Raw genomic sequence first — 26635 nt, forward strand, 5'->3', positions numbered from 1 at the left:
TGCACAAAAGACGGTAGTTACAGCGGTGTGGGAGAAAATTACACGTTATCACATCACCGCTCCGGCTTTTGTTGTTTGGAACTGAAGTCAATTCAACCAGTTAGTGAAATGATTAAAAAAACGAAATTTATCCAGTAATTCAACCTCCTGACTCTTTTATATATGTCTGCTTATAAAAAAAACAATATTTTGGCAGCAGATTAATGCTATATAATAATAGCAGAATTGTATCTGGCCGTTTTCCTGATATATTTTTATTTCTTTTCTCCTCCTCGCTTCCTTCAAAAAAAATACCTGTCCTCCCCCTCCCGCGCATAAAAGCTCGCGTTTAGGCTATTGTGAAGTTTTATAGCACAAATATGATGTTATAAGCTCCTAAATCCTTATGCAAATCACCCCTCTGTAATACCCTTAATTGAATACATGCATATTTATCATCTGCGTTTTCTATCTGCTATAAGGCTGGGTTTATACATTAAACATAGCGGCAGCGGGCATGTCTGCGGGCGTGTATGAAATATGATATTAGGTGGTAGTGTAAGATTAAGGAAAAAATATCAGTTTATATGTGTTTGTATCAGAAGAGCCGGACTGGCTTGTTTCTAGGATTTGATTTAAGTCACTTCTCAGACTGAAGAAGACACGCGCGAGTTTACACTGAATTTAAGAGATGATTTATGCAAATGTTGGCCGAGGTCTGGACTATATGTTGGAATATCTTCAGTAATGTGTGCTCACAATTTTCAGAGCAGAGGAGGAGGAAAAAAAAAAAAAGTCACAATATGATAATTAACAACAGTATCAAGCGTGTTAAGACAGAGCTGCGCTGGTTAAAATAGTCCAATATTTAATTCATCTATGGTACGTTTATTTAAAAAGGTAAAAACTGAATTAATTACATTACACCCCCCCCCCCCCCCCCTCACCCCCACACACCCTCCCTCCCACCCAACCACACGCTTCTGGTTTTTTAACATGGGGGCCAAGCTGACTCACATCTTCAATGCTGGAAGATAAAAAGATGCAAGGAAGGGAATCGAAAGGCAAAACCATCACCAACACCAGGCTGGAAACATTTTTTTTATGCTTTTTTTTTTTTATTTTTTTAAATACAGCCTTCAACTTCCGTCCCATTTTACAAACAGGCCACCTCATTGACAATTTCAGCCTTAAAAAAGTTGCACAAAGTCTAAATAAAAACTTATTTTAGGCAGCTCTGCTCAACACTGAACAGATTTCACATTGAAACAAATTGTTCAGCATTTCTTAAGTTTAAATTATCTTCAGACAAATATTACTGATGGGACGAGGAGCAAGTCACTGTTACATCCATGCTGCAGCAGAAATAAGCAAATAATTATGAGTATACTGTATTTTTTTTCACTTCTTTAAATTGTAACATTTTATCCATTAGGTCTGGTTGAAAGAATATAAGAGAAGTCTAGTTTTAATATGGATTCAGTGTTATTATTTTCAGATGTGATGGTTGCAGGTTCAAATTAGAGTTGAAGCAAAATGTGAATGTAGATTTGTCCAAAGTCAGAAATGTTGTCATATGTTTTATATCGTGGTAACTATCCCTTTAATAAGTCTCAGGTCAGTCCATTGTGGGCAGTGGAACAAATCAATAAGCAGGTGATATTAAATCTGATGAGGTTCCTTCATTTGTCAGGTATTTAATTCACTTTAGTGTCAAAAACACACATCCATGAAAAGATGATTGATTTTCCCTAAAATGTCCTATATTAAATATATCAATATTACAATCAGGACCATACCAGGATTTTAGAGGTACTGATTCTACCCCCCCCCCCCCCACCTCCCACCCACCCCAACCCCCAACCCCAAGACCATTCTGACCAGAGACCCAAAGTAAAAAAAAAAAAAAATGTTGCAAATTGTTTTTCATATTTTATTTAGTAGTGCAATTTTATCCACTGTATTTCATTTAATATGGAGGTATAAATGATGTGAGGAATAAAATGTCTTTTTTGTTTGAGAGTCTAAAAGCAGTCGCTCCCCTCAGGCTCAACAGTGAGCGCCTGACCTCAGTCGCAACCTGATGACAATATAAAACCACAAATACTGTAAAAATAATTTTATCCATATCAGTCACTCACAGATCACATTATATGGTCAACACTGAGCACTGATGCCCGGTAATAAAATCATTCAAATCTGCCCACTGTGATGCCAAAAATATCAGAAATAACAGATTCAGTGTTTGCTCCTAAACTTTCCTCCCGTCGAGGTGAAACAACAGTTTCAGGACGTTGAAACTGAGACTAATGAGAGTGTTGTTTGAGGCTCTGCTCTGTGCAAAGGAAATACAACCTTATGTCAGCTGTTACTGGCAGAACATGTCTTATTTAAATGAAAAAGTATCAGAAATATGAGCTGGTATCAGACTCGTGTCGTGTATACTTTAAAGCTGTTGTTTAATTGGGTAAATACAACAACAACAAGTCCAGAGTGCACTAATCCTAATAACCACTATGGAACTAATAAACTAACAGTGTGAGCAGCTAACTTAAACACTTTGTAGAAAGCATATGCCCTTGTGTGTGTGTGTGTGTATGCACATGTGTGTGTGTGTGTGTGCATGCATGAATGAGTGTGTGTGTGTGTCCCCAGTTGGGCTGATTTTCTGGCTCATGCTTGAGGTTAGGGTTTGGGTTAGGGTTAGGCATATAGTGGTTATGGTTAGGGTTAGGGTAGGTCTCTAGGAAATGAATAGAAGTCTATGTAAGGTCCCTGAAAGTAACCAAGGACAACGCATGTGTGTGTGTGTGTGTGTGTGTGTGTGTGTGTGTGTGTGTGTGTGTGTGTGTGTATGTGTGTGTTAGGGGGTGGTGTTGCTGCTTGTCGACGACTAAAATGCTGATGCAGCTCCACTGATTACTCCTTGTTCCGTAATGATTTCCAAACGGGGCAGCCATCAATAACACAAATCTGCATTTCTCAGAAAAACATCACCCTCGTCAGGCTCCTGGCATCTTTTTGATCTCTCCCCCATTTTTTAATTGTATTCTGCATAAAGGTAGAGGGGAGGCGTCGGGTGCGTGGCTTTAATGGGATGCTGCTGTGGAAGTGGGGAGTGGGTTACATGGTCTCTGAGGAGAGCTCTGCTGTAATTAAGAAAGGGAACAAAGCAGAGGAGACTAAAAACACATGAAAGGGAGGAAGCGGATCACCTAATCACTGTACGTGCACCATCCACGCAGTCGCCGGCACACACACACACTTTTTAATGCACACATGAGCGTAAACACACAGCAGTTCAGACAGCACACCTGAGCCTTCCGGATGTCAGTCTCATCCATGTAGAGCTGAAGATTGCAGATTTAATGTAATTGTCAGATCAGTTTTCAGATAAACAAATGCCATTTAAAAACAATCTACTACAGTGGTTCCCAACCTGGGGGTCGGGACCCCAAAAAGGCTCCAAAGAGGAATCTACAGGGTCAAAAAAATGCTATTCAGCTATTCAGAAAGTTCATTCTTCACCTTAGAAACAGTATTTGGAGAAAAAATGTTAACTCAAGGTACTTTTTCCAGAGCCTTTAATCAAATCTCTTCCTCAGTCAGAAAAGTGGAATTAGTTTATAAAATTCTGCTTATTTTTTTAGACTTTTCTCCAATTCTAAATGTATTTTTTCCTTCTCTAAAGATGACTAAAATTAGACAGTGTGAGAAGGGAAAAATATTCCCTTCTTCATATGCGCACACCACTGCTCTATACAATAATGAGTCAGCTGCTGTTTCTTTCCTTGTTTCCTTTCCTGCTTCCTGTTTCCTAGCAAGAAGTAACTTAGAGCGAGTGAGGAATGGAAGGGAGGGAAGTGAAGGAAAGAGGAGAGAGTTGAGAAGCTCGCCTCTGGTATTGTAGCATCCTGCATGACAGTTTTTCATAGAAACCCAAATTCTTTCCTCTTCTTCATTTGTATCTTTTACATTTTTAATACAGCGAAAGAACAACACAGATATGAGGTATATTGACAGTCAAACTGGCAACCCATTGCACTCACATTATGCAACATATATTAAATATATGAAAATGAATCTTTATTTCTATGGGGCCCTTGAGAGAAAACTTGGCAGACTGGTGCTATAAAACCTTTCCCGATAGGGTGCTCTTGTGTTTTATTGGTCAAAGCTCCCTAGAAGAAGACCTCTGAGCTACTTCATTTATTTCCTACAGTGTTGTGACAGCTGGTAAGATGGCAGCACTTAATTCAGAGTCTGTGCCACAGAGAGAAGGAGGAGGAGGTTAGAGGAGGAAACGTAATGGAACAAAAATAGTTAGCTCAAACCCCACTAACTGGAGTGATAGATGTCACAGTATGATACTGGTCGATTGACAGGTGATCTCTGGGAAGTGCTGTGAAAAAAAAAACACCATTGACTGAAAGCATCCAGAAATACACAGCAGACAGTGATGAGGGGGATGACTCAACAGGAATACCGCTGTTTTAATGACCCGTCCAAAATTACAGGTAGTCACGGTAATGGCAGGAGGAGAGTGAATGTAGGGGGGAAGCAGTGAAGAACACAGCGGCTCTGAGTTAACACCAGCCTGATTCTTCTTTATTCTTCACATTTCAGCACAACATATTCCAGGACTCACTGCTTACACTGAGGCAGCGTATGTTCCACTGACATAGTGTTGGAAAATGACAGAAAAAGGCGTGGTGGTCCAGATTTGGCACAGAGATATGCTGGAAATGATCCTGTATACACTAGATGTACTGTATATATACATACATTATTACATTACAGATTCATGAATAGAAAGTATTAAATGTTACAGATTGTTTTTGATTATTTACAGAGTTTTTTAAGGAAATTTGGGCAAAATCTGTGGTAAAAGCCTGTGAGAAGACAGTGTATGAAACCAAACTTCCACTTTAAGAATAAGGGAGCACAGAAAAAAAAAAGAAAAACACACACAAACAGCACTGAGATGATGTGTTAGTGAGATAATAGTATTAAGAATAGTGAGAACGTGAATTATGAATTCACAGATGTTTGATTTCCAATTAGGGCTGAAACTGCACAGGTTAAATGTCAATATTCAAAATAATAAGAATGATACTGATATGACACATTTTAATTTTATTTACAAAAGTGCTTATTTTTTAAAAAAATAGTGTGGGTATAATATATAACCCACATAATTGCATTATTGCAATATTGTAGGAAGTGGTGAGGTATAGACATCCTTTATCTATGCAAAAATAGAAAAATCAAAATGTAAAACCACTGAATATTTCTGTCAAGGTTACATTATCAAATTTTAGATTAGATTAGATTATTAGATTATTTCTGATGCGTTAACATTTAGGCAGCATTTAAACATTATTTTTAACTTGCAGATTTAGAGGTGATTTTTTTTAAATTTGAGTACAGTAACTATAGATGTCAGATAATAAAAAGTATAATGTTTTATTCTCAAATGTAGCAGAATATAAAAGTAACTTAATCATTTTAAGTAACTACCCAAGTAAAGTATAAATACATTAAAATTGAACCAAAACCCAGCACTTATACTTAGTTTCTTTTCACCACTAATATATAAATGTAGCTCATATTTGGAGATTCTTTATTCCATCTATTCTACACATGCAGCGGCAGGAAATGACCATAAACAGCTGAGTGATGTCAGTCTGTACATATAGTCAGACATTCTATGCTATGAAATAAGCAAAGTCTTAACTGATATACTTTGACAAGACTAACACATGTTTAAGTTTATTATTCAGCAGATTCAGAAAAAAAAACATATGGATGACTACGATTTTAAATTCTAATTAGGGTACAATTTCTTGATTTTACCTCATGCATAAATTGCATGCAACATGGGAATGTCTGAAATCATCAAAGGCAACCATTAAATACCGGAAAAATTTGTTCAAAGACAACAGGGCTCAAGGTTGGAGCTGAAAACGGACGGAGAGAAAAACATGAGAGTGATTTAATCAGTATATTAGACAGTGTTGTCATTCTCGGTACTGTATATCTTTCAGACTTGTTCAAAGACGTAGCACGAGTCATTTCTCAGTGGGGAAGCTTCAGCTGACTCTGACACGCCCCAGATAAACTCTGTCCATCTGATCAGCATTGTGCTTTACCGCTCCTCCTGGTATTAAAGCTATAGGATGCTGTGGTAAGGCTCTAGTAAAAACTTTTATTCCTTACTTAGTAAACTGATGTCACTCTGAGAGCATGTTTTAATTCTGGTAAACTTGTTTTATCAAATCCCTAAATTTGAAAAGATTATGTCAAGTCAACAGCTGTATCTCGGACAGAGGTAATCAATAATTAGCATCGTCCATTTGTCTTCTTTCTCATTGCAGAGTTGTGGTACTGTTTTTTTCCTGGTTTTGTGTTGCGCCGTGCTCCCATCCCAGCCCCTGTCAATCAGACCCAGACTGTGAGGATTACAAAAGAAGCTCATTCTGCCACAGGAGCCCCTCTTTGGAGAGCAATTCTAAAACTTACATGCCTCTTATTTGTTGGGTCAAAGGTTAAATTGCTGACCCTCCCCTCCATTCCTCCCTCTCACTCTCCCCACCATGGCCAGGCTGTACTCGGAGTCTTATATTTACATGGATTAGAGTCCTTTCACGCTGAAGAAAAGAGCTGGTTCACAGTCAAAGCCTGAGGAGCAGTCCATGCTGCCCGAGTGGCCACATTATTCACTGGCAGACAATGACCATATTGTAGTTATGTGGAAAAGGAGGGGGCAGGAGGAAAGAGAAATCCCCCCTTTGCCATGGCAAAGTCCTACACTTGTGCCACGGAGAGGGGAGGGCCGAGCCCCATCCGCTTTTTCAAGCAGAGCAAACAAAGCCTGCCCACTGTGAACAAGATGAAGATGTCAAAAGCTTTTAGGCAGGGGGGTGAGACGGGGTTTAGGGGATAAACCAACAAAACAAGTGAAAAGGTCTTTTCTCAAATGGATAAATCCTACTAAGTCTACATTTCCACATCAGATTTACTCTCTCCTTTGACATCCCCTCTCCTCCCCCTCTCAATAACCTTTCCAAATCAAACCATATAGAAAAACAATAAGCAAGGAAGTTTCGTTAAGGGAGGAACATGGCTTGCTAGCATGGCTCCTGATACTACCCAACTTTGCATCACATCTGAAAAAGAAATTCATGAGAGCACATTTGAAAAATTGTATTTAATATCCTAAAATTCATCCACTAACTGTTATATTTTACAGTAAGCATCTGACAAACAGCAGCGTGTGAAAAAAAGTAGCAAAATGAGCACAAAATTTCTCATGAAACATGAATAATCATGATAAAGCAGATTTAGAAAATGTTTTAAACTGAAAACAGAATGAGAAGAACCTGACGTGCATTTGAAAGTTTGGGAAAATCTGGATTTTCTTGGTGCAGACTGGAAGCTACAATCACTTTTCTAGTTGATTATTTGATGCATTAACAGAAGATTTCCTTGCAGTATATAAGAACGTTCAGATAATTCTCCCCAACATGCACCTATGGCAGTGTGATGTCTCAGAGGACAGAAGCCTGAGGCTCTGTGGAGTGAATGACATAAAGAGGCCTGGTATACAGCCACAGCCGATTCACATGCAAATAGCCGGCATTGCACTGACTCTGATTAACTCCCTGTGAGTTCATAGTTTCCCTGTTAACAAAGATTTAGCCGCTTTTGAGTGAAGCAGTACATTAAGTGGGGAGAGACAGAGGGAGAGAGAACTGGTGGCGAACCTTACAGTAAAGCCCCCTCAGGACATAATGCAACCTCCGTCTTGTCAGCCTAATCCGCCTAGCAGATGCAGGACAGAGCCGGAGCTGGTACAAGGAAGGAGAAAAAGGGGACAAAAGAAAGCAGCGTTCTTGTTTCTCATTCCATCCCAGCAGCAAAAGTCCTCCAAAACCCCATGACTGAACTGAGTGAATGACTCGAGATTGAGCCAGTCAAGAGCTGTGTGCCCAGTGGACCCTATGAATGAGAATGGGTCATGCTGCTCTATAGCACTGCCTGTATTTGCTTTTCAACAACGTCCATACAGTAATGCAGTCTCAGTGATTGCGTGCGGACTAAAAAAAAGCTCAGCCTAATTTAATTCAAATTTAGTATCTCAAAATGAAAATAAAGGGTTCACAAAATTTGAGAGGGACACCAAATAGTGATACATCTAGAAACAGGCAGTAGTTTGTCATATGATGCAGAGGAGCCAAGCAGCAACAGCTGATGGGTGAATCCAACTCTGAAGTGCTGTAGTTCTTCTATTGACCACCAGATGCAGCTTCTGGAATTTAAGCCAGTACATATTTCATGCATTACGTTTGGGTCCCAATAAATAATTTCACTTTGTTTACTGTATGTCTTGGAATTGATAATGAGAATGATCATTCCATTAAGGACATATTAATACTTGGATTGCTAATATACTTCTTTTTACTGTGCATTTTTACATTGTGTATCCTGCGTTCCTTCAGTGTGTTGTATGTGGACTGTGTGTGCTGACATATGCTGTATGCAGTTATACATTTTGGGCAGCATGTTGACATCTGTAAGAAGTATCACAGATGTGCAAATGACATAATTTATATTGTATGGACCCACCCGGATACTCAGGAAAGTATAATTTGTGCTTAAAGGTACCATGTGAAGTTTCATCATAAACAAACAAAAGTTCTGTTCACATCAGGGCTGGGTGATATAACGAATTGTTTTATTTAAATTTGTAAAATGTCTAAATTGTGAAAATTGAATTATTACAACATGCACAAAAACGTTAGTTTCAGTCAAAAAGTAACATAGATAATAGCTGCTAAATTAGCTGTCTTGAGTCATGATGGACTACTACTGTCCATGGTTTAGGAGACACACATAAGTAACTTCTTATGAAAGAGACCGTAACTGTGGGCTTCACTGAGGCTTAAATTCCAGTAACTGTGGAGGATATCTACTTTATTTGACTGGCTCAGATGGCTGAAGCCTCATATTATCTTCAGTTAAACTTTTGAATGGACTTTTCTCAAAACATGGACTGCCAGGCTAATGTTTACATCTGTTTTGTTAGCTTGGACTAGCCTAGAGCTAACACAACATCAATCCCAAACTAGTGGAGGAGAATACAGAAGCCTACCATTGGGCCCATGTTGTGTCTGTAAGAGATCTCTAGCATTAAATCCAAGCTGCTATCCATTAAGAACATAATAAATGACCTTCTCCAGCTTCAAATGCAGCTAAATGTCCAACTAGCTGCTCTGGAGCCTCCATGGCACGATATACCATGCTCTGTGGAGCCAGCCTGCTGGGATGAACCTCTAAACAACTCCTAGGCTGATGTTGTGAAGGGTAAGAGTAGGATCTCGCTCCATCTCTTTGCTCCAAGCGGCAATGTCAATATCCTGCCTCCTTTAGACTCCTTTGCACCGCTAGCTGAGCTCATTGATAGCCTGGCTCCGACCAGCCATCCCACTGTGCACGACCGGAGGATTGTGCTGCAAGCAAGGAAATGCTCAGTACCCAGTGCTAACTCTGCCAGCTCCCATTCAGTATCCCTGAGGGACAAGCACCCTTGCCTTTCTGGGTAAGCCACAAAAATGACCCCTGATGCCAAGCAAACTGCTCTGGTCTGGGGCTCACAGACTGCCGTGCCTGCAGTGGACACACCTGTCACTGAGAACGATGTTACGAGGAATGCTGTCTCCAGCCTTGATGAGCTCCCGCGAACCTTGCCATCTACAGTAGAGGCTGTGCAGATGGGAAACCAGAGTTTCTCTTAGCTGGGGACTCTATTGTCAAGTTAGGGTTAGGGTGTTGGTTGTGGAATTCCAAATGCTGCAGGCCTGGTGCCAAAACTCATCCCTGTTCTTACTGACCACCCAACTATTGTTGTTCATGTGGGCACAAATGATATTAGACTTATGCAGTCAATTAAGCTCCAACAGGACTATGAGACACTAACTGATACTATTCAGACCCTTTGAAAGCTCTGTATTCTATCAGGTGTGAGTCCCTCTCAGAGGAAAAGTTGTGAGAATTTCAGTTGTCTCTTCAGTACTCACTAATGGCTACTTCTGGACCCAAAAGGTAACTTCCATCCAAACTACAGAGGCACCAGATTACTCACCAAAACCATTGTCCTCCACTTGCAGTCCCTATGATGTATTGGGAGGATAGGTAGCACCAGTAGTATCTTCCACCTCAATGACATACAGACTGTGTCCTTATTCCATCCCACCATGCTTATTCAAGTTGTTTAAGGTAGGAAATCCCATTTTATTACAGAAAACTGTACACAGGTCAGCCAACCATCAAAATCTGACTCAGATTAACAGCTTTCTTTCACAGACTGCAGTCTCAGCTACTGGGCTGAATGAGAAAACTTTAAAACTCAAAAGGAAAGGCTGTGCTGGTCAGTGACCTAATTACAGATCATAAGCTGGACATATTACTTTTAAAGTCTGTGTAAAGGAAAATGAGAGATTTCATTTCAAACACATTATACATGTTAGAAAATAATTGCTGAAAACATGTGAAAAGACTGTAAACTATGTAGTACTGAATACTGGATTGTGGAGTTTGAGTGTTAAACTGTTTTCACCATTTCTATCTGAAATGGTGAAAACAGTTTAACACTCAAACCCCTCTATATAAACACTAGAGCACACATGCTCATCGTTACTATTTTTACACTGGGTCTTACAAACTTTTGCCGGAGACAACTGGGACTCACGTCAGATAATCCACTGTTACTAGTGAATGGGGTCATTTTTGGTCAATGCTAGCGCTAAAGGAATTATTTTAAAAACTCCGTTGATGGGTGGAGCCGCCAGCGGCTTGGCTTCAGCACCGGCTGTTCGGCTGGGAGGACGGGTACAGTCAATGGATGCGACACCGGCAGTGGCTGACACCAGCCGCCAGCTGCCACTTTGGCTTCGGCGCCGGCTGTGCAGCTGGGAGATCCCCGGCCAGAGGGAGAACATTTTCTGGGCAGCACTTCACCAAAAAGCTTGGAATGAGAGGCAGTTGCTCCAAGGGTGACGGCCACAATGAAGTCACTTTTCAGCAGAGAAGTGAGTAACGATACGTGCACTGAATTCCATCGAAAAAAATGACAATTTAACATACCTATGATTGGTGATGGTTCGCTTGTTAACTAGTCATTTAAGTTACATTTTTACTGAAACTAGTCCACATTTACCTACAAAATATGTGCCAAATTAAACAGTGGCTCCTAATGTTACTTTATTTTTAAAATATCATCCATGTTACTTGCCTTACACATACAAACCAGGCCTGTTTTAAATTGTGTATTTTTTTTTACAGGAGTTGGGTATGAATTTTGTTAATTCAGAGAAGAGAATACTGTTTATTTTTCCACAATTTTGAAACCTAACTTTATATACTTGGCGATTGTTTTAATCATTCAAATCTTGCTGGGTGGTTAATAACATTTTTCTGTGGTGTGACAATCTCAGAACACGTATTTATTATTTCATCACACGGACTTTAACTGAAACTTGGCTGGACTCTTACACTAGCAGAGGCATCACCTCCGAATTTTTACGTTTTAGATGTTTTTAGGTCTGATTAGAGAGATGGAGGTGTAGCAGCACTCTTCTCTGATATGTTCTTATGCAGGAAACACACTTTTGGTGAGTTCACTTCATTCAAATATCTTACACTGACACTGAAATGCACAACTCCTGTCTTATTAAACATAGAGTATAGACCGCCAAAAACAATTAGCACTTTTATTAATGAGTTCAATGACCTGTTGTCCCAAACTTTGTTAGATTTTACATTGATTTCTGTGACTTTATCATCCATATAGCTAACACTGGAGACTACTATTCTAGAGAGCTAAACAACCTGCTGGAGGCCTTTGGTTTCTCTCAGCATGTAACTGGACCCACTCATAACCTGGGCCATACTTCTTATTCCTGGGATACCCTCTGCCAAGCCCTCTCCCCTGGATACCCCTCTCCAGATCTCAGCCAATACCCCTGCCTGCCTCAATCTCACCTTGTCTGTTAATTGTCCAAGTAAAAGACTTTTGCCTACCTGCCTGCCCAGCATCTGCATTTGGGTTCTGCCTCAGATTCATGACAGCGCAATCCGGCCAATATGAATCCAGCAGACTTGGATGTAGTCTGCCAGGCAGTTGCTGCCCAGGGAGCTCTTCTCAGCCAGCACAGCCAGACTCTGTAGGATGTCATGGAAGGACTCCACAAGCTTATAGCTAATATGTCCAGCCTCCAGAGCCAGTTAAACCCGTCAGTTCCACTCCTGCTTCTCCCACCCTGGCTACCCCAGCTTCTCCGCCAGTTAGGGAAACATGGGTGCCTGCTCTGTAAAATTATGTTGGTAATTTGGGATTTTGTCGTTCATTCTTAATGCAGTGTGACCTTGTGTTTGTGCAGCAGCCCCTGTCCTATTCCACGGATCGAGCGCGAATCTCCTTCCTCATGGGTCTCCTCCAGGGAAACGCTCTGGGGTGGGCGTCAGTGGTGTGGGAGTTGGAGTCCCTTGTCACCGCATCATACTCAGTTTTCACACTGGAGATACATAAGGTTTTTTTGAGTGTGGCTGAATATGCTATTGAGTTTCATACATTGTCACTTCAAGCAGTGTTCTCTAATGGTCTGAGTGGGTTAATTAAAGATGAACTGGTGTCCCATCCTGAACCCTCTAAACTTGATAAACTTATTTCTTTAGCCATTCATGTGGACAGTCGCCTCCATGAGTGGAGAAGAGGGAGGCTGCTTTCCCAAAAACCCTGAGTAAAGCAGAGGCATGAGTCATTTTCAGGGGCCGAGCCTATGCAGTTGGGCCGCTTCCGCCTTGGTCCAGAGGATTGCTAATGCCACCTTGCCAGTAATAGATGCTTGTATTGTGGCCAGCCTGGTCACTTCTTTGACTCCTGTCCTCTTAGTCCGTTAAATGAGCAGGCTCATTGGGAGAGGTGAGGATCCTAACAAGCCATGCTGCCTTACGTGTGTCTCCCTGCCCTCTGACCCAGTTTCATGCCAAACTAACCTAGAAAGGTCAGTCCACTTAACTGTCAGCATTAATTGACTCAGGAGCAGAGTTTTTCGGATGTTGTGTTGGAGCAGTTAGGTCTTTCCACTGAGTATCTGGATCAGCCAATTACAATTGTGCTATCGACATGTTGCCTGGCACACCTCTTCCCTGCAGATGCCTCTAAAACCTCTCCAAGCCTGAACGGGAAGCTGTGGAGAGATACATCAAGGACTCCTTGGCTGCAGGGATCATCTATATTTCTACTTCACCCAGTGGTGCTGGCTTCTTCTTTGTGGATAAAAAGACAAAACTCTCTGCCCGTGCATCTTAACAATATAACAGTAAAAAACAAATATCATCTGCCTCTTATGAATTCTGCTTTTGATCCTCTTCAAGAAGCCACAGTTTTCACCAAGCTTGACTTCTGCAATACTTACCACTTGGTTCAGATCCGTAAAGAAGATGAATGGACGACAGCCTTCAATACACCCCTGGGCCACTTTGAGTATCCAGTGATGCCATCCGGTCTCACCAACTGCAGTCTTCCAGAATCTGGTAAATGACGACCTTAGGGACATGTTGGATCATTTTGTGTTTGTCTACTTGGATGATATCCTCATTTTTCCAGAAACCCCTCTAAGCATGTCCATTAAGTTTTCCAACAGCTCCTGGATAACCGCCTGTTTGTGAAAGCGGAGAAATGTGAGTTTCACGCCTCATCTGTTTCTTTCCTCGGTTACATCATTGCCAAAGGACAGGTAAAGATGAACCCAGCCAAGATAAAAGCGGTCCTTGAGCGGCCCAACCCAGACGATCATAAGCAACTTAAAAGATTCCTTGGTTTTGCCAATTTCTACAGGAGATTCATTTGTAACTACAGCTGCATTACCACCCCATAAACAGCTCTCATCTCAACCTCCCGACAGTTTCAGTGGTCTCCTGAGGCAGAAGCAGCTTTCCTGGAACTCAAGAACCATTTCACCACTGCACCCATCCTCATGCGGCTGGATCCATCTATGCAGTGTGTAGTCGAAGTGGACGCCTTGAACATCCCTGTACTTTTCACCTTTTCATCGTCTCTCCCCCTGCAGCAAGATATTATGACTGGCGGTGAAACTGGCTTTGGAGGCATTGGCTAGAAGGAGCTGAGCAGCCTTTCTTGGTCTGGACTGATCATAAAAACCTATAGTTAATCCAGTCTGCAAATTGTGTCTGCCAACCCATCCACCTGGGCTGTCCAACTCCCCTGGGTGGAGTATGCCAGTAACACCCTACTGACCTCTGCTACAGGTATGTGCCTTTATGGTTATCAGCCTCACTCTCTCCATCCCAGGAGAAGGACATCCTGGTTCCATTTGTTCAAGCCAACATCTGTCAGCATCACAAGACCTCGCACTGAGACCGTTCAGCTCTGTTGAGAGCCTCTGGCCGGTATCAGCAACAAGCCAACCATCGTTGCACCCCTGCTCCCAACTACTCCCCTGGAGACAAGATATGGCTTTCTACTCAGGATCTGTCTTTGAAGTCTGATGCTAAGAAACTGTCTCCTAGATTTATTGGACCCTTTGTAGTGGAGAAACTTCCCCGTACCTTCCTGATCCACCCATCATTCCATGTGTCCCGCCTCAAACCTGTCTGCTCTAGTCTTCTGAATCTTCCGGCTCCTCCTCCTCCACATTATTGACAACCCTCCTGTTTATTCAGTCTGTCGTCTCCTGGACTCATGCCGCAGTGCCTCGTTGACCGGGAAGGATACAGTCTATCTATCCATCTATCTACCAATCTCTCAATCTATCAATCAATCTATCTATCTACCCACCCCCCTTTTCTCTCTCTTTCCATCCTTTAGGGTACATTCAAGGTTTACAGCAACATGCTTGAGGAGGGTGCCATAAGATACATTCATGGGCATTTTTGGCAGTTATGTTACTTGTCAACTTGTTTGATAAAATAAAATTCCTATGACAGACACTGATGGTGTCATTTATAACTGATAACGTAGCACATGTATGGATGTCATGGGGGTAGGCATGCAGTAATGCAGGGGTTGGGAGGGAATGCCATGGGAAAAAAATCACTTATTGTTACTTTGCTTGGATGTTTGAGCTTCACTGTGCAGAGTGAAGTACAATATGTGCAAAGTTTGACACTAGTAGGCTTTTTTCACATTTATCTGCTAAGTGTGTTTCCACATCACACTTAGCAGATGGCAAACTTTTGAAATGAAGATAGATTCTGGATTTTTCCATGAGGGACAAGATGTAATTTTAGGAAATATGTGAGTAATTGAACTTTTTTGTGGAAAAAACATAGACAAATTCTTCAAAACAGTATTTTTTATATATCCTAAATTATGTCTGGAGGGGATCTTTAATGAATAAAACATACACTGTGCACTTGACAATAATTTTGGTAGTTTGCAATCTAAAAATTGTTTTTCATGTTCAATAAAATGAATCATTTGTGTTCACTCTAAATATCAAAGGCAAATCATTACAACTAGAATTTCAGTTTTATGCTGACCACAAAAAATGTTTTAAATTCTGTGTTACATTTAGTAAGTGTATGCTCAATTTAACAAACAAGCTAATGTTATATTAGTAAAGGGAAAGGCCACTCTTATTTTTATTAAATATATGTGGTTTTGCATTACTAATCAAACATTTGCTAGTTCTGGCAATATGGCTACAAGGTCGGTCATAGGCAGATATTGGGGTAGCTCTGGCAGAATACTGGGTCAGTCATTACTTTTTACAGGCTGTCAACCAGCTTACATATGGGCCAGTTCTGGCAAAGCCACCTCCGGATTTGGGCCAATTAGTATGAGCCAGTTGTGGCAGTTTTGTTGGAGTGATTGCAGCCCAATGGTGGCAGTGACAGTTAGGTTTTGACACCCAGACTCGGGCCAGTATAGGCTAGGTCTGCCATTTTTGTTGGGGTGATTGTGGCCCTATGCTGGCAATGCTGGTTCAGTTTCAGCAGCCAGACTTGGCCCAGTGTACTTGGGCCGATTCTGGGGTGTCATTCAAACCGGGTATGGCATGAGTCTGGCAGCCGCACTCGGGTTGAGTTATTTCTTCTGGCCTGCTGGATTTGGGCCATTATAGGACCAGACCATTTTGGATACCTGGGTATATTTCCCAGTTCACCAATAACCTGAGGCCTATTAACACAGTGTCAGAATCAAGGATACTGGACTGAAGGACTGGATGTCTAGACATTTTTACAGTTAAACAGTCACAAGATGGAAATCCTGGTTAACTGGTCAAAGGCTAACAGACCAGAAATTTTTAAATTGTCACATCTGTCTCTGGAAAGTGACACACAGGTCAGAAACCTTGATGTAATCCTGGTCGCTGACCTCACTTTCCAGAGCCACATTAACAGCATAATTAATACCGGTTTTATCATTTAATAAATATTGCAAAGGTAAGGAGCTTTTTATCCCAGGAGGACGCTGAAAAACTCATCTATACTTTTATTTCTAGTCGTCCAGACTACTGTAACGCGGTGCTCATAGGAATACCTAAAAAGCATCTTGATCGACCGCAGCTACTCCAGAATGCAGCTGCTAGAGTTTTAACTAGAAAAAGGGAAGACAATCATATAACACCTGTGCTGAAGTCGTTACACTGGCTTCCAGTAAATTTTAGAATTGATTTTAAAATTTTAACACTTGTTTTTAAGGCCCTACATGGTCTGGCACCCCAATATCTCTTTGACATGCTTGTGAGCTATGAACCAGCTAGACCCCTCAGGTCATCTGGAACAGGTCCTCTGGTTATTGCCCAGTTATTCTCCACGTGGTATTCTCCACCAAAATTGGTGAAACTGCTTTTATCTTTATGCTAAACTGAAAACATTCCTTTTTAGCTGTGCTTTTCAGTAGTCTGGTGTGTTGGTCTTATTTTGTTTTATTTTATTCCTACTTTTTTAATGGTTTTAATTCACCCTTATTATTTTTTACTGGTCGGTCGCTGCTCTTTTTTTTTTTTTAACTCACATGTATTATTTATGTGTTTGTTTTAACTGTGTTAACTTACGTGTAATGTCTTGTACACTATCTACATAGTTTTTGTGGTTGCAACTTCCATGGTAGCTCATGCTCTGTGATGCACATTGTGCTTTCACCTGGAATGAAATATACTATATAAATAAGTTTTGCTTGCTTGCTTACATGTTAAGCTGTTGCAGTTTACAGGACTGTGATGATTCCAGGTGGCTATAGTTGTCTCTGGATATTGCATGGTGAATTTAAGAGTCACAGCTAAAGGAGGGACTGAAGCATTTCATTTGTAGATGAAATATTCTTTCTGGTTACGAGAGTTGAAGTGCTTTGTTTCTACTTGCTTCAGTCTGCCCCTGCTGTGTAGCTGGGTAGCTAATGCTAGCTAGCAGCAGTCTTCAGATGTCAGGCTGATGTCAAGGATCACATACAGGAGCAGATTAATTAGTGGACTTCTCTGCTCTTTCTATGCTGATAATCATAATTAAGGTGGATGTCCATGCTCTAATTAGATGAAGCATCTGGTAAGAAAAAAAAATCAAATCATGAATCAACTCCAAGCTTGAAAAAAGTAAAGACTCGATTATTTTTGCCATATCGCCCAGCTCTAGTTTACACTCAGTGTTTCTTATCACAATGCATTGGGGCTGTTGCTCTTTCATTAGCTTAGCTGCAATTTGAGGCTTAGGATGCATTTGTCTGGAACAAAATCACATGGTCCTCAGAGGCTGAACTGGGCTACACCTGCAGTTCAGTATAAACCCAGTGGCTGTGTCCTGTAGAGGTTATTGTATCTGAGGTTTATACTGCAGAAATGGTTTAAAAGAGATTTAAGGGAAGGTCTTTATTCCTCTGACCTTAAGTCAGAATATGGTGTTAGAGAAGCAGCAACAACTGGGAGTCAAATATCAAATATGTCCTAAACCAGAAAATAATAAATAATAATTGTCAAACACTACAATATACAATGATATATACACTATAAAACAACAACAATTGAGAACTTGCCTAAATTGTAAAAATGACTGGACATGGAACTTTGAACAACATTCGGTTGCCAGACCTGAGGGGCCTTGAGGCAGAATAAGGTTTTAAAAGATCACAAATTATAACAGAGGCCAAACCATGGAGGGTTTAAAACATAACTTAAAGAATCTTGAACTGAACTCTACAGGGAGCCAGTGTGATCCATCCAAGGGGTGCAGAGATATGGTCTCTGTGTTAAGTGTTAGCAAGAAGCCTAGTTCTGCTGCATGCTGGCAATAACCAGGACAAAAAGATAAAATATTTTAGCCTGTTGATTTCTAAAAAGACAATTTGACGAGTGAGAGAGTGTTGAGCTCACACTCGTCACAGCCCAGTGAATCTGAACAAACTACAACAACAATGACAAAAAGCTCTGAAGAGAAACAAATAGTTTGTCATCGCTGCCACGTTTTCTGATATGAATTTAGCTTAGAGACCTCCTCGAGCCATGTTTAGTTATGTTTACGTTCAATCTGAAGTCCTCAAGAAAGATCCTGATGTTATCCAGGAATATCTCTGCTCTCACCTCTAGTGGGCATACTTTTTTCTCTTCCCGGTACACATAAAGTAGTGAACTATAATATATGAACAATGTTGTATGCATTGTTCATATCATTAGGAACATTTTTGTTTTATCCATAAACAATTCTCAGCCTTGTCAAAAAGTCCAACTTATGGTTAAGGAATACAATTTTGCAAAAGTTTGTGATACTGAGTTTAAAAAAACACAACAGTAATGTGTACTGCCCTCTATAGCATGTTTTGCAATGTTAAGGAAAAGTGTAAGAGATGTATAAATTGAGTGACTTTGCATGAATGTGACCTTTTTGTGCAGCTTTGATTTATATAGGCTGGTTGCTGTGCCACTCCTTGCCTTGGCAGTAGCACCCTGCATGGTACTGCTCTGCTGGTGTGAAACCAAGAGAATAGCCTTTGTCAAGGTGTACTCGCTTCAATTCTCACTCATCTCCCCTGGCATAGGGGTGTTAAATTATATGCTCCAGAGGATTCCACATTCATATTTTTACAAGACCCAGGTTATTAGGCAAACAGGCTCTGCACATGTCCCCTGCTATGACAGTTTTTGCAGTCAAGGATTTCGACCTTTATTTCCATCCATGTACCGCCTGCACTCCCCTTCGCACCCCTTGCGAAACACACATACGCACGCACACACGACCACATGTACAACCTCTACCACCCCTCACCAATTCCCGCTCCCTCTCTCTCTAACTAGGCGAGAGCCTCTAAGTCTGCAGAGGGTGTGATCACAGCATAGTCGCTCTGGGTGTAAGACTCCAGGCAGAACGGCTGTGGATCCGAACCTCCCAATCTACTCCGTGGATTGACAGCACCCCTCAGCCCCCTCACCTCTCACTTTGCAGCTTTATTTATAGTTCCTACTGTGTTTCTGATGACCATTTGTTCCTGAAGAGGAGACAAATTACAAATGTGAGCTTCGCCTTTGTACTTTGAAAATGCCTTTTTCATAACCAAAAACGGGCCTGATGAAAAGACCAAGGAACATCAAAGTGGTTCGCCCTCCGACAGAAAGGTTAAAAGTTGAGCTTCAACACTGATTCTCTCGCATTCTTCCCGGCTCGATTCTCATTAGCCACTCATTTTAATCAGATGCACCATCAATTAGTATGACTTTTCTGTGTGTTTGATGCTTAAAAGTTGGATCTCAAGGACGCAGAACTTCCTGCGGACTCAGACAGGAGGCAGAGCTAGTGAAGCATCCAGTGCCTGCTGCACTCACGGCAGTGTTTTATATCGCCACCACAGAGGAAGTGGTTAATTGTGAGACAGCCAGGGGGTCAAGCCTGCAGGACAGAGAACACGTATGTTTGAGTGTGTTTTTGAGGGGTTGCATGTACGAACATCTTAGACACAGGAAATAGGACCAGTATCAGTTGAAATTAGACCATTTTTTGGATTATGAAATTTTGCGGTAAATACTGTGAATCTTTGGTGATCTTCCCTTAAAAGTCAGTCAGATATGAGGAGTGAGAAAAGCCTAAAATATGAACTTAAATTCAGCAATCCCTCTGGTCTTCACACACACAGGAGCTCAGCCATAATATGTCTTAAATATGGGAAGTGTTATACTGTGAATAGATATTGTCCATATGGGGACTTGCAGGGTCAGCTTCATGTTGCCAGTATGCCAACAGCTGAGACATCCACACATGCATTATCTAATATGGCTTTTACATTGTGATATGTGAGCTAAAATAGAATATGGACATTTAGTGACAACCAAAATCTGTTTTTCAATGCAGCTCTATAATTTCCATAGTTTTGCTAATTTACTAAATGTGTTACTATTTCAAGCTTAATGAAATTTAAATCAAATGTATGCCTTTTAGAAAGTGCCTACACATTATATTTCCCACTTACACATAAATCATCACCACATCAATGCAAAAAAAGATACATACTTAACAAAATGTCTCTTGAATCTCTAAATTTAACCAAGGACCAAGATGTATGAAATGTGTGTTTTCCACAGAAAATAGTGTAAACAATTAAGTTTGAAGAATCGCCAGGACAGAATCCAGGCTTTATTATCAGAATAAAGCACATACATACATACACAGAGATTTATGGCAGAGATTAGCTGTAGGAGAATGATAAGAAGACGTCAGACTCGGGCAGACAGACCAGAGCAATGAGGATACAGCAGGTCAGAGGAAAATGACACCCAGTCTATCACTGTCTGCCTCAACAGTGCTGAGGAAGAAAAGGGAATGATATGATAGAGAGGACGGAGAGCAGACAAAGCCAACATCAAAGTTAATGGAAGGTGTACACTGACAAAGGGGGCCAGTGATGTTCTGTTTTAAATGTTAAATATTGGCTGGTTAGTGTTATTCTTGTCTGACATGATAGAACATGCAGTTTGATATATATATTTGTGTGTGTGTGTGTGTGTGTGTGTGTATGTATGTATATTGATTCTTAGGAAAATGCTACAATGGTACTTATCAGTAATAAAATTAATGATGCAAGTGTAATTTTGTTTGGTTTCATTATGGCAGAGATAACACTGAGGGGAATCGTGTCTAAGAAATTTAAAATACAGTCAAATTCAAATGATGGAAAGAAATAAAAGTGTTTCACCAATGAAAAAAGAGAAGTTTGCCATTTGTAGAGCCTCAGTGTGCTTTAAAAGAACTAGCAAACATGTTTATGTCTGTTCAGAATGGCACTTGCACTTGCTTTGAAGCATACTGAAGACTTAACACCGACAGACATAGGAAGCATTTGCTTTGCAGAATTTGCAAGATGATTATAAATAAATAGCATCTTGAATTGTATGAAAAACATTATTAGAAACTGTAAGAATTTCACATGTTACCCAGGAGGATTTAATGGAGATAAATTCTAACAAAAATAACTTCATGGGGCAGAATTGAAGTTTATTGTTGGAGTAACAAATAACTTTTAGTGAAAACATGAGTAGGCACCAATAAAGTTTAATTGAAAAGTTGTATATTTTTTGATGTATAGATTACATACAACCTTTCATTCAACTGCCAACAGCGTTTGAACATGTAGCAAGTTCTCCAGGATTGGCTGGACATATTTCTGAGATACTGTTTAAAGATCTCCTCCCTTTTGAGACGTATCAAAAACAAAAGTTTAACTGCTTGAAACAAGATGTTTCCTACTTCACTCTCACTCTCTCTTCATTTTCAGTGTATGTGCACTGGTGTAATCTGCATACTGTTCCAAAGTTATTGGTATCAGTTTTCAAAACTAGCTGAGACTATAGTGAAGTTTAATTCGGGATTGCTCACCCACAGTGATGGAGGGGGCTCATAGGCTCATAAGGTGATGGAGGCAGAAGGAGCCTGACAGAGGTGTTGGAAAAGGTATCTGCTGGTGAAAGGCAGGTAGCCGAGCAGAATCGAAAGAGTTAACACTCAGCTGTGGTTAATCTCCTCAGGGGGACTTTGGGGCAATATCCAGTTAGACTGGAATGTGAATGTGTGTGATTCTGACCAGGGGCTGGCACAACTGTCTCTCACTCCTCCTGCAGAGAGCCTATGGTCGCTCCTCTCAGCAGTGTTATTTCTCCCCAGCACCCTATTAAAACTGCTCACAACACATGGAGCTGGCTTCGACCATGGTAGACAAGCAACTCCCTAGAGCCTAACCACTGACGCTAGAATCCAAACCACACAACCTCGGAGTACAAAAGCGTTGTACTGAAGAATTAACTCTGCTTTTCACAGATGTTGGAAAGTCAGAGATTTCAACTTTAAAAGAGGAAAAATCCAATGAGTCAGAATTGCAAAAAGGAAACCCAGACAAGATGTGTCCAATCAATCGAAAGATGCCTGAGATGCTTCTGAGACCCTGTTGACACATAAACATGGTTATATGTTCTGGTCATGGTTATATGACCACAATTACTTCAAACATGTTAACAGTTTATGAAATACACTTTTTTAGCCTTACATAGACACATCTCCTAAAATATGCTCACTTAGTGTGACAGTGTCTAAATAAACACAATATAGTTGTCAACTTGTTAACTATTAACTGAAATTGGAGAATAACAGTAGCTAGAAAACATTAGCTATAGTAGAGTAGTGTGCCTTGGAGTTGTCTTAAAGATAAAAGCTTATACAAAGATGTTTGGGGGCTGGTGTTCTTCAATGTTAAGTGTCACTGCCAGTCAAACTTACAATAGTTGTGGAGAGGGGGGGGTTCCCACAATGTGCCACACCTTCCCCAAGATGGTGGTGACTCTCAAATCAAGGTTTCGAAATATCCTTAGGAATGATATCAGATGGTGTGTATTATATCTGTAATATAGTTTTTATGCAATCGGACAGTGTTTCCCTGTTGAGCTGCGGTGGAAGTATAGTAACATAAAGAGGAACTTTGGCACTAAAAGGACTGTAACGTTGAAAGATACCTACTTGATTTGACTCATTTGAACGACTGAAGCTTCATATTAGCTTCAGATAAACTTTAAATGCATTTTTGCACAGGAGGAGGACTGTGGATTTTGTCCCCCATCACTTCCATTGTGAGTACATTCTGATCATAATATTCTAATGGTCAGTATGAACAGGAGGAATAATTACAGCATGAAACACGTTTGTTTTCATTTGGGCTCCTGACTGTTGTTTTAAGACAGACTTGAACAATGTAACATTCAGCACGTGTGGTGTGGCACTCTTTTCTTTCTGTTTGTTTAGCCATGGCAGCTAGCACTTCTTGCGCTAGGTACCCAATTTTCCTTTTATAATGATAAAAAAAAACAAACTTTAAAAGCAAAACATAAACCTTTTCTTTGTCAGCATGTTTTTCCCAGTAAAATTGACCTCGAACAAGTCTGCTCTGCTGTAAGTTAGAATGGTGCTATGAAGGAAATCTATGAGTTTTGCTACAGCTTCAGCATTTTCATGAGGAGTCGAAACAAGTACAGGCAATATATCAGGATTGCTCTGAAGAAATGTAAGCAATTTTAAAATGGCCCTGTGTCTGAAATGTGGTGTTTTTACATGGCGGTTAAGGGGTTTACTCCCCGTGGGTTCCTCTCAGTAAACTTCAGGGGGTGTGTCTCCATTTCCGTTGTGAATTATGCTAACTTCAGCAGATGGTAGTAATTTCCCGAAACCTGCTCTTTGTGTTAAAGGGAGAGCTAATACTGTATTGGTATTTTTGTTAAATGCCACAAGTAGACCTTAATGCACTAATCATTTAAAGCTTTAAAGAGAAGGCTAAAGGTTCATCACTTGGTGAAGGAGGAGAAAAATAGTGCTAGCTTAATATTTGAGCCTTTATGAAAATACTGCAAGGCTGAACCACAGTTTAATATTCACAAGTTTGATTTTGTAAATTTGCAGTTTTACTATTTGTTAAATGGGTGCAACAAGGCACTTAACACTGCCAAGGTGAGGGTTTACAATGTGAATGTGGCCACCCATGCTACAAATGAATGCAGATATGCAATATGTATTTATTAATTCACTACATGAAACCAACAGTAGACATCAGTATCAAACTACTAAGTCTTGTTTTCATGCCTCCTACTCTACGAAGCCATGAATCCCCGGGGTTTGTTTCCCCCCTTGTACAAGCATGTGGAGTGTTATGTGGAGCGATGCGCAGTACAGAAAGCATTCCCCTGCAGTTTACTGTGGGCTTGGCTGGGTATGGCAGATGTCTGCAACACTGCTCTGCTCCGAGTTGAGGGCTCCATTTCAAAGGCCTGTTTACTGGCAAGCCTTAATAGGAAGTGATCTTAAAGTGTTCCTTTAAACATGTCGGAGGCTAATGGTTTAATTTGCTCTGGGTATTGCTCTGTCTAATGAGATTTAGCATGCGCTCCCAACTGCACTGCTCACAACATTCATCTTTTGGAAAGACAGACATAATTTCCTCTGTTCATTCATAACGCTGTATGTCTTTTAATTTGTCACATCGTGGGTTTCTTTTTTTCCTCATTGCTGCACCAGACTTGATTTTCCTTATGAAATCAGTGTTCTTCTACTGTGCTGCTGATTTGTTTTGTATTCTTTTGATTGGACAGTAGTACATGTGTGGGGTCTGCCTATGAGCATGTATGTTTGAATATGTTAAATATTAGACATACAAAGAGTTAACACCAGGTATCATCATAATGTAGCGCTTAGCAACATATTAGTGAGTTGCAAGCCCTGCAAATCGTGCCGTTAATTAGCTTGAGCATGTAAGAGTTTGTGCGTGTGTGTTGCTGAATGCACATGTATATACACACACTGCAGCAGAGCGAGGTGCAGGACTGAACAGTGATGGATTGGGTCCCACAGGCCTCTGGTGTGTTCATTTCCAGAGTCCAGCTGGTGGCTCAGGTCATCCCAGGGATCAAAGGCTACGACTGGATCACAGCAGCATCCCTCCCTCTCGTCCGGGGACTTACACCCCCCCCCCACCTCCCCACACCCTCACCCAGATGAAGACAGATAGAAAGTTATGTTCTCCTGTTTGACAGCTTCTTCATTCACTACTTCCTGATTGAAGATGCCCTCCTGTACTCTCAGCCAGAGGCAAGATATTTCTCTGTCATTTCAATTTGATTTGTTGCTCATGTTATGATGATGATTTCAAATCAAATTCTCCTCAGAGACTGACCATTATCTGGTTGCTGCAAATCTGGAACCTTTTGGGATGTTCCCTTTCAAAGCTCGCTATATCACCAGAGTACTTACCTTTAATTTAATGGAAACCCAATGCTAAGCGCTAACTCTGTGTATTATATTACATTTTTTTAAACATTTCTCTTACATTCAATTTGCAAAAAAGTTATACTTCTATTGTAGTAAATACTACAAACAGAGCATATTCATCGCAGAGAGATTTTATCTCAGTGATGCTTTATTTTATAGGTCCTTTCATTTTATTGTAATTTCCTGGACATTTTCTGGGTAATCTGCAGGTATTTCATTGTAATTTTTTAGGCCATTTTACAGTTTACATTTTAGTGCAATTTGGTACAAATTATAAGAAGAAACTTTTTTCTTTAACTGATAGAAAATACATTTTTAGTGTATAATTTTATATGTCAAAGTCTGTATTAGTATATTGTTTCTTAAACTCTATACTGAGCACAATATAAGAACAAATGACATAATCCTTTCAAAGGAATGTCCAGAGAATTAATAGTTACACAGCAGCTACTTTTAGGCAATTATTGAAAAAAAAAAAAAATCTAATATGCTTATCTTGGGTTTAGCACACAAAACTACACACTGAAACAAATAGCCTATAATGAGTGGGCACTTACCAACTAGATCAATTTAATACTTTTTTCTGTTTTTTCTTATAATTTGTACCAAATTGTTCTGCCCTCTCTGTAAAATGTCCTAAAATATTAACTATTAAACACCTGCAAATTACTCACAACATTCCCAGGAAATCAGTATAAAATTAGAGGACCTGTAAAGTAAAGCACTATCTTTATCTACAACACAAAACTGGCAGACTTGACTTGATATTACGATGTTTGGGTCAAATTGACCCATTTCAAATTTTAACTAAAAGAAAACTGATACAAAGATACAATTTTTCAACCTGAAACTTCATGGGCTTGGCTTATTTTCTGTGAAGAACATGTAAAAGACAAAATAAATCGCTGCGTACACATGCTACAATCCCCTGCACATTTATGTCCTTCATACAATGTTTGGGTCAAATTGACCCTCATACACACACACACACATACACACACACACACACACATGTTAAGTTCCATATTGGATTGTCTCATGTTGATGGAACCAATAAAGAAAATGAAATGACTAAAACAATCTAAGTTTGGTTCTCGTGTTTTTATTGTTGTTCATCACCTGTATTTGCTTTACGGCTTTGATTATAGTAAGATAAAGGTGAAAATCAATTGAAAATATCAGTTCAAAATAAAAGCATCAATGAAAACATAAGCATGATAAATTATAACTTTATCACAAAAAATGAATGACACTTCCATTATTAAATGTGACCTCGCAGAGATTAATTGTAACCATTAATCATATATGTTATCTACATTTTTTGGAATTGAGACAGACAATATATGTCAAT

At 40.2% G+C, this 26635-nt stretch overlaps 1 long non-coding RNA gene across 1 annotated transcript; it reads left to right on the forward strand.

Annotated features, from left to right (window-relative positions):
• The first annotated feature begins 787 nt into the window (after window positions 1-787).
• Window positions 788-26045, forward strand: LOC122970411. The gene is made up of 3 exons (XR_006399197.1): window positions 788-798; window positions 11571-11580; window positions 25820-26045. It is a non-coding gene; the product is annotated as an uncharacterized LOC122970411 (long non-coding RNA).
• Window positions 26046-26635: the final 590 nt, after the last annotated feature.

Source organism: Thunnus albacares, chromosome 2 (assembly GCF_914725855.1).
Source record: "Thunnus albacares chromosome 2, fThuAlb1.1, whole genome shotgun sequence".
In the NCBI taxonomy this organism is placed as follows: domain Eukaryota; kingdom Metazoa; phylum Chordata; class Actinopteri; order Scombriformes; family Scombridae; genus Thunnus; species Thunnus albacares.